This window comes from Schistocerca americana, chromosome 10 (assembly GCF_021461395.2).
Source record: "Schistocerca americana isolate TAMUIC-IGC-003095 chromosome 10, iqSchAmer2.1, whole genome shotgun sequence".
In the NCBI taxonomy this organism is placed as follows: Eukaryota; Metazoa; Arthropoda; class Insecta; order Orthoptera; family Acrididae; genus Schistocerca; species Schistocerca americana.
The window spans coordinates 202,172,837-202,189,456 of NC_060128.1; the positions used below are offsets into that span (position 1 = coordinate 202,172,837).

At 39.3% G+C, this 16,620-nt stretch overlaps 1 long non-coding RNA gene across 1 annotated transcript in view; it reads left to right on the plus strand.

Moving 5' to 3' along the window:
- The first annotated feature begins 16,148 nt into the window (after positions 1–16,148).
- Positions 16,149–16,620, plus strand: part of LOC124552724 — a 105,108-nt gene continuing 104,636 nt past the window's right edge. The window contains exon 1 of the long non-coding RNA XR_006967967.1: positions 16,149–16,257. This is a non-coding gene — a long non-coding RNA (uncharacterized LOC124552724). The remainder of the gene's footprint in view (positions 16,258–16,620) is intronic.

Consider the following 16,620-nt stretch of genomic DNA (forward strand, 5'->3'; position numbering starts at 1 on the left):
AAGGAGCCTGAAAGACCTACTAGTGGCCAACTCCTTCTACTCCATTGACGAATTTTTTAATAGAAACAAATGATGTATTGTATATATTCATACTATTAGTATTGTTATTTCAGCTTTAAAAAAAAACTGACATGTTCCACATCCACGAGGATCTCCTCAGCACGGATCTATGGAACGAAAACTAATCTAATCTAATCTAAGCAGGCAAAACTGCACTAACGTATGTTTTCGTTTGTGTCCCTTTGTTTACATTCTCGCAGCAGACGGATTCTACTGACGTGTTACGCATTCGACTTTTGACTTTTTTAGATCGATACACTTTGTCTGTGATGGTAAACTCATCAGTTTGTTCCCCATCCATAACAAGATGTTGGAATCGATTTCTTAAAGGAACCTTAAATTCCTTTAAAATGTGTTTACATTTTGCACATTTCTTTGTTTCACTGTACGTGTGATAGCGTCCATGTTCTTCATGTGGTGGTTCAGATAGGCTTTTAACAATGTTTTCCATGTGTAAAACATGTTCTTTAGGGGCTTGCAGTTGTTTCTGTAATGTTTCACGATTAGCATGACACATTTCAGTTGCAGCTAAACGACCGTTACATTTTGTTACACAAGCACACGATACATTTTCATAATCCACTTTCACGAAACAAACAGCAAAATTTCAATATCAAATTGGATTGTAATATCGAAGAATTTCATGATCCAAAAGAAATAGTAAATGTGTGCAGTATTTATTTTAGCAATATAAGTTAAATCAAATCTAACTACAAAAACTGTCCAGTATCACCTGTAAATACCAATATAAATCCTACTTCACTTTTTTTTGGTTCAACAACCCAGGAAGAAGTCCTGTCAGGTCAGTTACCAGAACTTTAAAAATGAACCTTTCGACTGGAATAGATGGCATCCCAGACAATCTTATTAAAACTGTGTAGATACCGTTACTGAACCATTATCTCACTTCTTTAATAGTTCACTTCAAACAGGAATTTTCCCATTATGCCTAAAAACTGCCGAGCTCAAACCATTGCTCAAAAAAAGTAAAAAGGATGAAGTGGCTAACTACAGGCTCATTGCTATACTATCTGTATTTTCAAAAATGATAGAAAAAAATTCAAGGAAGAGTAGTAGATTTCCTGGAAGAGCTCAAAATACTATCAACAGCACAACATGGTTTCAGGAAAGGCTGATGAATCGATACAGTAATTTTTGAACTATTAAGTGAAGTACTTCAGAAACTAGATAATCGCGAAAATGTCATTGAAATATGTCTAGATGTCTCTTAGGCTTCTGATATCATAGATAACACAAAACTACTGACTAATCTTGACAACATGAGGATTAGAGGAACATCTAACAACTAAATAAAATCATATCTAAATGGTCGAAAACAAGTGGTTGAAGTACATCATCAAAGTTTCTGCAAATTGACTCAACACTACTCATACTATGAAGCCATTAAGCAGGGAGTGCCACAGTGCTCAGCTCTGTGACCTCTTGTATTTCGTATGTGAATGACCTAAACGAATTCTGGGAGAACACCATACAGTGTGTTGATACAAATGAGAATGTTTCAGAAGTCAGCAACAGAGACACTGAACAATATTTAGAACTGGTTCAATCACAACAAATTGATAATAAATGCAAGTAAGACAGTGGCACAAATTTTTTTATAATGTGAAAAAAGGCGAACAAACTGTTCAGATTCAGATATCTGACAAGAATCTTAAGAGTGTGAACTACATGAAGTTCTTGGGTGTATGACTCCAAGATTATCTTAAATGAGGAACACATATTGAAAAAGTCTGTAAGTAATTGAGCAATGCATGCTATTTATAAAAATTTTAGAAGCATACTGCATCAAAGATTGTCTGAAAACTGTATATTATGCCTACATATACCCACAACTGAAATGTGTAGTTATTTTCTGGAGTAACTCTTCTCTTAACCAAAAGCTATTTAGGCTACAAAAAAGAACTCTAAGAATAAAGGCAGGCCTGAAATGGAACAAAACCTGTACACCACTCTTTAAAAAACTAAAATCGTCCCACTTCCTTGTATATATGTGTAAGCAATAACTGTATTTGTGAAAAAAATTCAATGGAAAATCTCACCCACTTCCAAAAAAATGAAAGTATCCACTCCTATAACACTAGGCTAAAGGAAACTCATTTAGAGCCCACCAACAATACACTATATAAAAAGGACCCTACATTATGGTCAAGTTATTTTTAATAAACATTCCCAGAAATTAAATTAAAAAATGACCTGGTAAATTTCAAATCAGATGCTGTGTTTTATCTGACTCATTATAATTTCTGTAGTCTCTATGAGTCTCTTCAGGAAGTACAGTCAAGATTTGTGTCTTTTCCTTAGTGATGTATTATATAAATGATACTAGAATCTTAATGATTAAACATATAAATGTCATTGTAATACAAATATTAATCTGCCAATATAGTACATGCTCCTTCTTCTTTAATATATCTTCTCTTTATTTTTGTACAATATTTGCTCTGTACATTCTAACTCAATGTAGAAATAATGAAAATATCATAAATTTAAATTATTTAATGCTATATTTTGTTTTAAATTGACTTGTCCTACAGCAGAATGTACAACTTGTGTAGTACATGATTACTGGGACCAATAAAAGTTCACTCTATTCTACTCTTCTCATACAGAGTGATTTTATGGTAAATCTAAGAAAGACAATGTTCATGGTGTTCTCAAATAGAGAAAAGTAAGACACATATATATATTCATAGATGACTCAAGATTGAAAGAAGCTACATCTATAATTTTTTTGGAAATTACAGTTGCAATAAACTCCAACGAAGAAAATGTATAGACAATCTGTTAAAAATTAAGCAGGCTAATTTTTATTATGAAACAGCTTGTATATTAAACTAACAAAACCTTCATTGCACAGTGTACCATGCTCTATCTGAACATTGTGTACAGCATTCCATTACTGATTGGGGAAACTCCAGCAATAACGATAGAAAAAGAATTTTTTATGGCAAAGAAAGGCCATTAGGATCACTCTGAATAAAAATAGACTCATCCAGAATGGTCTTCTGTAATTTGAAGCATTAACGTTTTCCTCTATGTGCATATGCAGAACAATAATTTCATTAATCAAAGGCAATAAATTACTGAAAAAATGCAGATGGTCATTTACGTCACACAAGAAATAAACGCCAGATGAGAAGAATACCTGACAGACTGCGAGCTGCTAAAAAGGTCCTCAATAAGCAGGTTTACAATTGATAAAGCATCTTGCCACGAGTCTATAAGACAGTACAAGCGAAAGTACAGTCCAACAACTTCAAAAGGATTACTCATTGAAAACAAAATATTTTGTAAAGGAATATATGCATAAAAATGAGGAATGCTGTTGATACTTGTATATATGTGTTGTAATCAACTGAAAAATTGTAGTATGTAGTTTCATATTGTAATATGCACACTAAATATTTCAAGATATTAGGTTAAGTTGACCTATCCTATATTACAAGTACACACTCTGTAGGTAATGTAATCAAAGGAAACAAATAAAAATCAATCGGTCAATGTAGTCATTCAAATATGTAGATTTAGTTGAAATACAACCAGTCCCAACGCAGATCAGGTATACTCAATAGCATTCTTGCAGTACACAGCATTAGGAACAGGGTGCAAAGCGTATTTCACATTTTAGGTAATTCATCTATAAGTGAAAATGATCATAAAATCAGTAACTTATGAAATTGTTACTGGTGGTCTATATGGAAACGACTAGTATCAAAGAGTGAACATCCATTGCTGATTAAATCAATAAAAAACAATTTATCTGTCACAAGCAATGGGAAAGTGTTATATAACATTATAAATACGATGTAACTCAACTCTGAGTGATAATGACCATGATATGAGCAGCTTATGAAACTCTCAACTTTTAGTCACAATGACTATTGTATGAGCAGCTTATGAAACTCTTGCCTGGCTTTCTACATTGAAGTGCCTAGTATCAAGGAGTGGACACCAATTACTGGTTTGATCAGCTAAAAACAATTTGTTTGTCACAATTAATGGGAAAGTGTTATATAACATTATAAGTATACATAAGTACGAAAAATATATTACTTTCACAATGTTGAAATATAAAGCAGCATTCACCTGTGGCTTCCATGTAATCTAATATGGCTACAAATTAACGCTATTCAAGTGTTTGTAATTAACTCACACAAAAAAGTTATACGCAAATAAAAAAATGTATATGTGTATACTGGTATTCCATTCAGACTGTCATACTTAAATGTGTAATTGCCTTATGGGTATTTAGAAATTGACAAACTTTTTAAAATGTTTTCATTTACAACAAGACTCTATTTGTGCAGTAACATACTGTAAATTCTTCACTGATTCTGATCCCCTTAATGTTTATCGAGTTTTCTCTTTGTATTCAATAAAAATGAATAACAAGCCTTCTCTTTATCTTTACAAAGGCTTGAAGAATATATTTGTCCTGATCAGAAGAGAAAACAGAATACAAAAGTTAAATCTTAGTAAAATGCAGTGCAGAAAGTCGAAGTGCATCAAGAATACACTGAGGCAAGTAAAAGAGTGAAAATAGAGAAAAGGAGATATAAAAGGGAATGGACAGATGATCAGACACAATCGGCAGAAGAGGGAGCAGGACATTGGAATACAGAGGAGCTGTACAACAACGCCATATAACTTTATAACTTCCAGTGAGAATTTCGTATTGAAGGACCAGTTAAGAGCAAGGATGGAGTGATGATTACGACCCAACAGGTACAGCTACAAAGATTGAAACAGCATTTCATGAAGCCAATAAATTGTGAAAACAACTAACAGGAACAGGTAAGAGACCTTCCAGATCTTCCTGCAGTGACCTACAATGGACGAAATTAGGATTGCTTTGAGAATACTGAAATATGCAATGGCTCCAGGCCTAGATAATATAGCATTGGAGCTCTTAAAAGCCAATAAAGAAATTACTGTTAAAACGCTCCATCTCCTGTTGAAGCAAATTTGGCTTGAAGAGAAATCCTCAAAAAGGTGAACAAGTAGGTGTGTGGTAAAGATCCCAACAAAATGAAATCTGACAGTCTGTAGCAACTGTCATCATATTACGTTTCTGCCAGTGCCCAGCAAGGTCTCCATGAGAGTTACCTTAAATAGGATTAAAGTTCCACTTGAAAATCGACTGCATAAACAACAGATCAGTTTTATGACATATTGCAGTTGTGTTGATGTTATTAATACTCTTGGAATAATATTAAGCAAAGGAAGGAATTCCAGACTACTGTGTACCTGGCTTTAAATGATACTGAAAAGTCTTTGATGGCGTGAAACATCAAGTGTTGTAGCAGGTGTTGCCGAAATATTGTGTACCACAGAAAATCCCAAACATCGTTGAAGAGCTGTACGTTGGCTACAAATGTTGTGTGCTCCAGAAACAGTCTCTCAGAGCCAACAGGGGTAACAACCACAGTACGGCACAAGTGAATTTTATCACAAAGCATTTTTCTACTCGCTCTTGTCTTAGTTATCAGAAAAGTTGCAGCAGGTAGGAAAAAAGGAAACCAATGAAGAGTCCATAAAGATCTGGATGATTTGGACTATACAGGCGATACTATTTTCCTATCTCTAAGACTGACAGATAGAAAGATAAATTCACCTCCCTAAAAAAAAAGCAGAGACAACTTGTCTCGAGATAAATGTTGGTAAAACAAAGGAAATGAGAGTAAATTCTGGGAACAAAGAGTAGCCCATTTTGGTGGGAGAGCAGCAGGAGAAGACTGTCGACGCGGTTTTGTACGTAGGCAGTGTGGTGACAGAAGATGTGAGGGACCACATAAAGAAGGGAAATACTGCTACCATACAACTGCATGTAATATTGCGAAATAGAAGTATCACATGCAAAACAACAATTAATGTTTTTAATTCATAAGTGAAGGTTATTCATCTATATGGCAATGAAAGTTGGAAAGTAGACTCGAATACATTACAGTTACACATTTTCATTAAGAGAAGTTTTTGAATATCTGATGGCCAGGAAAAACAAGTAGTGAGAAACTCTGGAGGAAGACAAACCAGATACAAATAGATGGTCAGATACATGAGAAAAAGTGGAGATAAATAGGGCACCCATAGAGAAAGTTAGAGGAAGCTATTCGAAAGAAGACACTGGAATGGAATCCCAAGGGAATAAGGAAGAGAGACAGGCCTTGAAGCACATCGAAGAGGATGGTGGAAGAGGAAGAAAGGAGAATTGTCGAAACCTGGTCAGGACTGAGGTAAATATCCAAGGACAGAGATGGATCGTGAGTTCTCCTGGATACCATATGCCCCAAAGGGGCCAAAGGAGTGACCAAGAAAGTCCTCCTCTAAGCTTATATTTAACCTTGGTGGGCGGTATCGCTCTTTTAAGATCTTCCTGGTTGCACGTTTATCTTCTCGTGTCCAAATGAATGTTGTTGAGTGAGAAACTTGCACATCACAGAAAATTATAGTTTACAGTCAACAATAGAACTATGCAAGTATATGTATTATTTTGTGTCAGATAAGAACGGTACTATTAAATTGCGAGTTGTGCACGAAGAGCTGTTGGGCACTTACAGTATGTGACTGTGTGGTGTGGATTCACAAGCACTTTTATTCTGTTCTGTGGAACGTAATTTTCGTATGCCAGCGAAACTTGGTAGACATGCGAATGCATTAATGTGGAACCGATTTATGCTGGAAAACAAATTAGTTCCAGCTGTAACCACCAGGTGCAAATCTGGCGCTCTGCGTTGTTTATATGATGGAACGATATCCATGCCCTCGTTTGACAAGTCATAACGTGAACGAACAGTATGGCTGTTGAGGCGAGAGAACATGTGCTGTTAGTGAAACTGTTTTATGTGAATGGCAGCGATTACAGTGCTGCACTGAGAGAGTATGACAACTGAAAGCTCTGAGGAGAAGCCTATTGTCATTGAATAATTTAAAGAAGATGATAATGAAATTCTAAAACAAGAGTGAGCGTGGTGTAGCAAGTGAGAGAGGAAGGTGTCCAATCGTGGAGGAAGTTATAGACGACGTTGGTGTTGCTGTAACTGACCATGCAGCACGTGCCCCTGGTAGTACTAGTGCACACACACTGTCATGATGATTGTTCACCCATGGTCAACAGTTTTGTGGTCAGTTTTACACTGGTACCCATGCAAGTTCCGATGGTGCAGCAACTGGAACTTCATGATTTGCATCAATGTTCTGATTTTGTTCTTCAGTTTTCGGCATGGTTCAAAGTTGATGACATGTGGCTGGGAAATATTCTGAGGAGTGACGAGGCACATTTTACATTACAGGATTTCGTGAGTACGCAGAACTGCCGAATCTGGAGTACTGTGTGTTGTGAGTGAAGAGCCATAGCACTCGCTGTGTGTGGATTCACAAGCACCTGTATTCTCCGTCCATTCTTATTTAAAGAGAATACACCCAGAAGACCTGTCAGATGTACCATGAAGTCTCCATGTTATCGAGACCTCTGTCCAGCTTGTGATTTCTGCTTTGGAAGAGCACAACTTTGTGGAAACCACTGTTTTCATGCAAGATGGGGCAACACCTCATGAAGGTCACCCAGTGAAAGCGCTACTTAACGCAACCTTCCACGAATGTATTACCACCAGAGGTTTTCCAGATGCATGGCCTGCAATATCACCTGTTCTTAATTCATGTGACTTATGACACTGGGGATATTTAAAAGGACTTGTTGATCAGAGACATGTTTGGAACCAATTTATGCCAGTATACCGGAACATGTTGCTCAGACTCCAATGGAGCTGCTGCCAGCAACTGTTGCTCACATCTCCAAATTATGTAAATGACAGTTAATAATACAATCAATACTATGGCTTTCTTAGTTGCTTTACCTTTTATGCCCATGACCAGCTCCTAATCCATAACGTGTAGGTACCTTTCCAAACGTCTTTCATGCATTCACAGTGCCAGATTTGCACCTAGTGACCAAAATCAGAACTAATCTTTTTCCAATGTAAACCGGTTTCAGATTAGCACAATAGAAATTGTACCACGTTTCACTGCCATACGATAATTACTTCGCACACTGGACCTCTGTGAGTAGGTGCACTTTAATTAGGACCCTGCAGTATTTACAGAGTTGTAGTTTCTGTTCATTTCCATGTAGTATATTCTGAGGAAATAAGCAAAGTCTATGATGACGCATGCTAGTGGTGCTTGGAAGAAGTATCCGATCTCAAGTGACGCCTTATGGATAGGCACCGCGTAAAACTGAGAACACGCAGGCAATTAAGGTGATGTCACAACTTGTGGCATAATGCAGTAGCATTACACTCTTCTGTCAGAAAACCTACTCTTCGATGGGTTCACTGCAATCATCTGCTAAATGGCTGTGAGAAATGAATTATTGAGGTACTGAGACGTCTGCTGAGCACTGAAGAAAACTTAGGGAACATAACTGGGACTTGTAAGAACACAGTGAAACAAACGCCAGCTGGTGGAAAAAAAGCATAACAGGATCCTCTATTCCTTTCGTTTGCAGTCCTAGTATTTCCCAGTATGTACAGTATCAGACCACTTCCCATGTTTGTCACTTCGATTTACGTTAAAGAATGTAACAAAACTTCGACAAACTTTGTTTGTTCGATGTATTATGTTCACCATCCTGTGATCTCTAACCTACCAATTTAGGCTTTTGTGATGCTCCTTATCTTTTATGACATCTGGATGTAAGAGCCATTTCTTTCTGGCTGAATGACTCTATGGGAATCAGTATCTCCCCAAGTGGAGAGCATTTCCAAGTGTGTGAACAGTGAATTATAACTGTTCCTTGAGTAAATTGTCATTCTGAGCTGCTTTCTGCTTAAGTAAAGCTGATATATCTTATATGTGAGTATTGTCATTTATTATACTGTGTAACTGGTGACTCCAAGACAAAAATAAATCACGAACAGAAAGTATGGTCGAGTTTTGTGTTTTTTTGGCATAGTCATATAGGATGTGGCGAAACTGTTACTTGCAGTACGACAGCAGTTACAGTGGGAGATTGAAGTTCTGGAAGTTTCTAGGCTGAGGAGTCTCGGTCGGGCACACAGTTTTAATCTGCCAGGAAGTTTCAATACATACATTTATTCATATTTTGTACAATTTAAATACATGTTTACAGACAATAAGTGAAAAATCCCTAATTGCAGAAAAAAACATACTGATTTAGCAGCTTCCACATTGCAAGCTGTGAAACTTCCCTTTCACGAAAACATTGTGAAAGTGTATGTAGAGGCAGCAAAGGTATAATTTTATCAAGCTCGAAAAAAACTGTAAAATAAAACGCTTATCACAAAGCTTGACTGTACATGATGTTCTTCACTTGTTAGCCAGTTAATTTTTCGTTAATTTTCTTCATTGTTGTGTCTGCATGTAAAACTTTGAAGTAAATCAGCCAAGAATATTGAAGTAAATCAATCAAGTACTTTCGAGATGTTTGGTAACAAAATTCCTCCTTTACATATTTTGTATGTATGTTTACACAACATGTAGTGTATATATTTAGTGTGGTCAACATAAATAGGACACCCTTTATATATAAAACAGATAAAGGGGAAAATTTGTTACAAAATACACTCCTGGAAATGGAAAAAAGAACACATTGACACCGGTGTGTCAGACCCACCATACTTGCTCCGGACACTGCGAGAGGGCTGTACAAGCAATGATCACACGCACGGCACAGCGGACACACCAGGAACCGCGGTGTTGGCCGTCGAATGGCGCTAGCTGCGCAGCATTTGTGCACCGCCGCCGTCAGTGTCAGCCAGTTTGCCGTGGCATACGGAGCTCCATCGCAGTCTTTAACACTGGTAGCATGCCGCGACAGCGTGGACGTGAACCGTATGTGCAGTTGACGGACTTTGAGCGAGGGCGTATAGTGGGCATGCGTGAGGCCGGGTGGACGTACCGCCGAATTGCTCAACACGTGGGGCGTGAGGTCTCCACAGTACATCGATGTTGTCGCCAGTGGTCGGCGGAAGGTGCACGTGCCCGTCGACCTGGGACCGGACCTCAGCGACGCACGGATGCACGCCAAGACCGTAGGATCCTACGCAGTGCCGTAGGGGACCGCACCGCCACTTCCCAGCAAATTAGGGACACTGTTGCTCCTGGGGTATCGGCGAGGACCATTCGCAACCGTCTCCATGAAGCTGGGCTACGGTCCCGCACACCTTTAGGCCGTCTTCCGCTCACGCCCCAACATCGTGCAGCCCGCCTCCAGTGGTGTCGCGACAGGCGCGAATGGAGGGCGAATGGAGACGTGTCGTCTTCAGCGATGAGAGTCGCTTCTGCCTTGGTGCCAATGATGGTCGTATGCGTGTTTGGCGCCGTGCAGGTGAGCGCCACAATCAGGACTGCATACGACCGAGGCACACAGGGCCAACACCCGGCATCATGGTGTGGGGAGCGATCTCCTACACTGGCCGTACACCACTGGTGATCGTCGAGGGGACACTGAATAGTGCACGGTACATCCAAACCGTCATCGAACCCATCGTTCTGCCATTCCTAGACCGGCAAGGGAACTTGCTGTTCCAACAGGACAATGCACGTCCGCATGTATCCCGTGCCACCCAACGTGCTCTAGAAGGTGTAAGTCAACTACCCTGGCCAGCAAGATCTCCGGATCTGTCCCCCATTGAGCATGTTTGGGACTGGATGAAGCGTCGTCTCACGCGGTCTGCACGTCCAGCACGAACGCTGGTCCAACTGAGGCGCCAGGTGGAAATGGCATGGCAAGCCGTTCCACAGGACTACATCCAGCATCTCTACGATCGTCTCCATGGGAGAATAGCAGCCTGCATTGCTGCGAAAGGTGGATATACACTGTACTAGTGCCGACATTGTGCATGCTCTGTTGCCTGTGTCTATGTGCCTGTGGGTCTGTCAGTGTGATCATGTGATGTATCTGACCCCAGGAATGTGTCAATAAAGTTTCCCCTTCCTGGGACAATGAATTCACGGTGTTCTTATTTCAATTTCCAGGAGTGTATCTCTAAAAGATGGAGAGGAAGAGAGAGAGAGAGCCTCTGTGCACCCGAATGTTCATTCGGAGATCATGTAGAAAACTGAAGTAAACCAGACAAGAACTTTTAGAGATATTTTGTAACAAATTTTCCCCTTTATCTGTTTTAGATATAAAGGGTGTCCTATTTATGTTGACCACACTAAATAACTGTTTGTCCTGATGCAAATTACAAAATGTTTCAAGCAAATATTCTTTAGCCATCAGGCAGACATCAATCAGCATGATTGCCTTCATTGTAACTTTATTTTTACAAAGATATGAACAGTGGTATGACTTTTTTAAATGGCACCCTGTATTTTTTATTCGGTAATTCATTTTCTCTCCTAAAGACCTACTGAAAAATGTACCACAGTATACCATTCACTGAAACAAAACGTTATTAATTACACAATACAACATTGACTTTGAGCCCGGGATCACAAACTAGTCCACATGCTGGATTTGTCAGAAAACAAATGAAAACCAAGTAAAAACATAACACGAAATTGACTTTGACTCTCCTGTACCATTCCCCAGAAGTAGAACATTCAAAGGTGCTGAAAGTGGTGATCCTGGACACCGATACATTGGTGCACTCGTTGAATGAAAGAATTATTTACTGTTTCCAGTATTGCCTGCTGAAGAGAATAACAGGCAAGCACGATACATTCCTGCATGTCCTCTGGAGTTGTTGGAATATCGGGATAGACAAAGTCTTTGATGCATCCCCAAAGAAAAAAGTCCAGAGGATTTAAATCAGGAGGCCTAGCAGGCCAAGTAACTGTTCCTCCTCGACCAATCCATCTGGCAGGATACCTTGCGTTCAGAACACAATGTGCATGCAAGGCATTATGTGCTGGACATTCATCATGTTTTTACCACATAAGCATTCTGGTTCTTAATGGCACTTCATCCAGAAGAGGAGGAAGAATTCGTCTGAGGAAGTTGGCACACGCTGTGCCGTTTAGACTACCATTGATGAAATAAGGGCCAATAATTTTAGTACCACGCATCCCACACCAGACGTTAACTCTCTATTGACACTGATGTTCCACCATTCTAAGCCATCGTATGTTGTCGCTGAATCAATAATGCACGTTCCTTGTATTTACCTGTCCTTTGTTTACAAAGGAACATTCATCGCTAAATAGAACATTGGAAAAGTGTTCGGGTTGGGGAGGTTTTGCTGCTGTGCCCACTGACAGAACTGCACACGATTCTGGAAATCATTCCCATGCAATTCTTGTCGTAGGTGTACAGGGTAGGGATGGAACCGGTGACGTGTAAGAATACGATGTACGGAGTGACAATCTCGTGTTCAAGCTGTCGTGTGCTCACCTGTGGATTCACAGCAACGGAAGCGAGAACAGTGACTTTGGCAGCTTCGTCTGTGTGAGTGCTACGACGACTGCGTTGTAGTGGGTTGAAGTTTCCCGTTTCCTGAAGCGCCGCAACAAGACGAGAACACATACGTCGGGAAGGTGGGTTCTTGTCAGGATATCACTCTCTGTACAGTTCTGCTTCATACGTAGCATTTCGCCTACCTTCAACAACAACAATAAAAGAAACGTTAAGTCTATGCAGTTCCTCTGTACAGCTCCGCTTCCTACGTAGCATTTCGCCTACCTTCAACAACAACAATAAAAGAAACGTTAAGTCGATGCAGTTCGTAGGAAGGACAGCTTTTACTGTATGCCTACTCTCGATAATAGTATTTAAAAGGACTGAACTACTGTACTAAATGTACCTGTACATAAGAAAACAGTATTGCAATTACTGTTCTGCTAACTTACATTCCCCGCAGATGAGTAGCATTTCTACCTTCTCTTTGTTGGTGTACATTCTACTCACACAACTCTTCAACTGACGTAATGACTGGTGAGCATTCTACTTATGTTTGCATTTGTCCTCTGTCAATGTCAGCAGCACACACACACACACACACACACACACACACACACACACACACACACACACACAAACTGGATTTCTATTCATGTTGTACATTAATGACCTTGGAGACAATATTAATAGTACCATCAGACTTTTTGCAGACGATTCTATTATCTGTGATGAAGTACTGTCTGGAAGAAGCTATGTAAATACTCAGTCAGATCTTGACAAGATTGCAAAATGGTGCAAATATTGGAAACTTGATTTAAATGTGTAGGTATGTAAAATAGTGCACGTCACGAAACAAAGAAACTTAGTATCCTACGACTGTAATGACAATGAGTCACTGTTGGAATCAGCCTTCTCATACAAGTATCTGGGTGTATCACTTTGTAGGGATATGAAACCGAGTGATCACATAGGCTCAATCGTGAGTAAAGCAGGTAGTAGGCTTCAGCTTACTGGTAGAATACAGGGGAAGTGCAATCTGTCGACAAAGGAGATTGATTACAAAACATTCATGCAACTGGTTCTAGAATATTGCTCAGATAGGACTGACAGTGGACATTTAACGTATAAAGAGAAGGGCTGCTCAAATCATCACAGGTTTGTTTGATCCGTGGGAATGTATCACAGAGATTCTGAAGGAACTCAGCTGGAAGAATCTTAAAGATAGATGTAATCTATCCCAAGAAAGTCTATTGACAAAGTTTCAAAACCAGCTTTAAATGGAGTCTCTAGGGATATACCACAATACCCTAAGTATTGCTCACGCAAGGATCATGGGAATAAGATTGGAATTATTACTGCTTATATGGAGGCAGTCCGACAGCCATTCTTCCCACACTCCATATGCGAATGGAATGGCAAGAAACCCTAGTAACTAGTACACATTGACTTACCCTCTCCCATGCACCACACAGTGGTTTGCAGAATGTAGCTGTAGATGTAGGTGCAAATCCTTTTTATGCATATATAAGGACTATGCCCACTCAATTATAGAACATAGATGCTTCCTATATCACAACACTGCCAAACATGTTGCACATGACGCCAGTTAGTTTAGGTTATTGGGGGTAATTCATTACTACTTTATTGGCAATCGAAATTTGTTGTTGTTGCCCACTACCAGCGTGAGTTCCAACAGTGCCTATGTGCCTTGTAAAACTGTGGAATCAGGATCACACCACCATTTCTGGCACTTTGCGGACAAAACCAGCCCTACACATCAGCAGGCTAGCCAATAGGAGGTGTGAGAAAGATATCACTTAGTGATCACTGGCCACAGTTTGGAGTGCAGAGCAGAGCCTGGTCTCGCTCTTGTGATCTGGTCGCCTAGCAGAGGAGTTGGCTTTATGATGCCTGCTTATGTCTCTACTGTGGGCCAGCCTTCGTACAGAGCAGATGGATGAGACCATCCATCTCTGGTTCTGACCCTCTCGATCGGCCACCGTTTCATTTGCATGTGATCCACCTAATCTCAATTCCTGTATCTGTACGCCCTATGTCACACTAGACTGGAGGGCATACTTCTGGTCTGGGCTGGAGGAGCCCTTGTGTATCCCATGTACCTAGCATATATTCGAAGTTTAGTTTATAAAACTAGTTTATTTCAGCACCTCCTTCTGATCCCCATCTTCGTCCACCCTGCAGTGAGGCCCCATGCAAGACATCTGTAAAATGCACTTCAGGATCTGGACTCAGCACAACTCTGATACATGTAGGTAAGTCTTCATGCAATGTGATCAGTACTAACGACTATGTTACTAATGGAAGCTTTTGCACTTCAGTTGACGTCTCAACATCCATACCCGGAAAGAAAATTTAATGGTCACAAAATTCACCAGTCCTATAGTAAATTAATCAGCCTCCTATGAGAAATATGAAAGACAACATTGTCTTCATAAGGTCCACATTACAAATGCAAGATCATTGCCTGCTCCTAGTGGCAGCAACTGAACTCCATATGTACCATCAATCACTGTATTCAATTGGATAGTCGCAGAGCCTTACTTATGATTCCATCAGATGTCAGTTGCAGAACTTGAACACACACTATTACAATTTTAAGAAAAATAGTTTTGTTAGTTAATTCATACTTATATTGATCTTTATGGAGCCACTTTGTTCAAATGTTTGCTAATAACTCTCAGTAACAAAACATTTCAAGAGTAGGGTGTACGGTTTTTGTCCCTGAAGCAGAAGTATTGCAAGCAATTATGGTTCTATTTATATTTTAGAAGTGATAGTGATATGTCATATTTTGAACGTTATTAATCTTGATTCCAGAGCTATTCATAATATCATATTCAAAAAGTAGTTAACAGTTTATCGGAAAAACGAATTATGACAGTAAAGTGAACATACAAAGTCTGGAAGACTTATGAGAAACACTACAGCACATAAGAAGAAGTGGAAGAATCTTTTTTCTGTAGACCCTAACTCATGTAGGTCTGCTTTCCAATGAAACTGTGTAGACCAATTATCCAGACAAACAGATCTGGGCCTGTAAGTAATGAACCTCATCCAACCACTCTTCGATTTCAAATTGCTGTTACGAAAACTGGTCAATGAGGAAGGGGGTGAGGATCAGCACATTTCAATCTGTTGTGAAGAGCAACAATATTCTTTGATTCAACCCGAAGTTTGAAATTCTCCCTTGTTTCGAAAATTTCTGTCTCGCAGGGAAGTGTTGCTTAGCAGGATAAGAATTTATCTCAACTACGGTTTAACTCCTTCCCACTTAAACTATATAGCGAGAAACGATAATCTTCTCTGTGACTATCAGAAGAAATAAGAGGCCTGAACAACTTATTATTTTCCTATAATATTTTCGAAGCATTGAAAAAACGTTGCCTCCTGAAGAGTGTCAAACAGTAGATACCTCCATATATAAATGGGCCTATTGTACTGCTTCATAGGGACATCAAAATATATAAAGCCCCTTTTGATCATATACGAGACAGTAATGTGTACGTATAAAATTTAATTTATTATCAGAGTTTACCTTAACGCTTTAATCACCTGAACAGCTATTGCTCGTGCAATATTTAAAAAAATAGCTGTAGCTTATTTGTCCATAGAGATGAACTAAAGTGAGCCTAAATGAATGCGCAAATTTCTCCTCTAGCGATATTTCAGTGTATATGTTTTTAAGCCATTTTAATTGAAAAATGTATATGAAGATCTCTGGTTGACTAGACAAACAAACCAGTGATACGTAATATACCGCGGAATTTAAAGAGAACATAATGGTAAAACGAAAGGTAAAGATTATTCATATTGTAACTTATTGTGCCCATTGATAAAAGTTACCATAATAGATTCATAGCAAGAACATTTGAAATAATTTACGTGGTAAGTAGTCGTCCCAACGTTTGGATAGTGAACTGACAAATACCGGTACCAACTCTTAAGAATCGTAGGATGAAATTTCCGGGACTAGTGCACCAGGGGATACAACCCGTCGGCTTTGGACAATGACGTCACAAGTGGCCAATCGCGAAGCGATTCTTCTTAGTGTTGTAGCTCCCTTCAGTTGCTGATAAGTGGTTTTTGGCTTTTTTTAAAAAAAATCTCACGAGATAGAATAAACAGATCCACTTTATTGAGCAATCAGTAAAAAAACG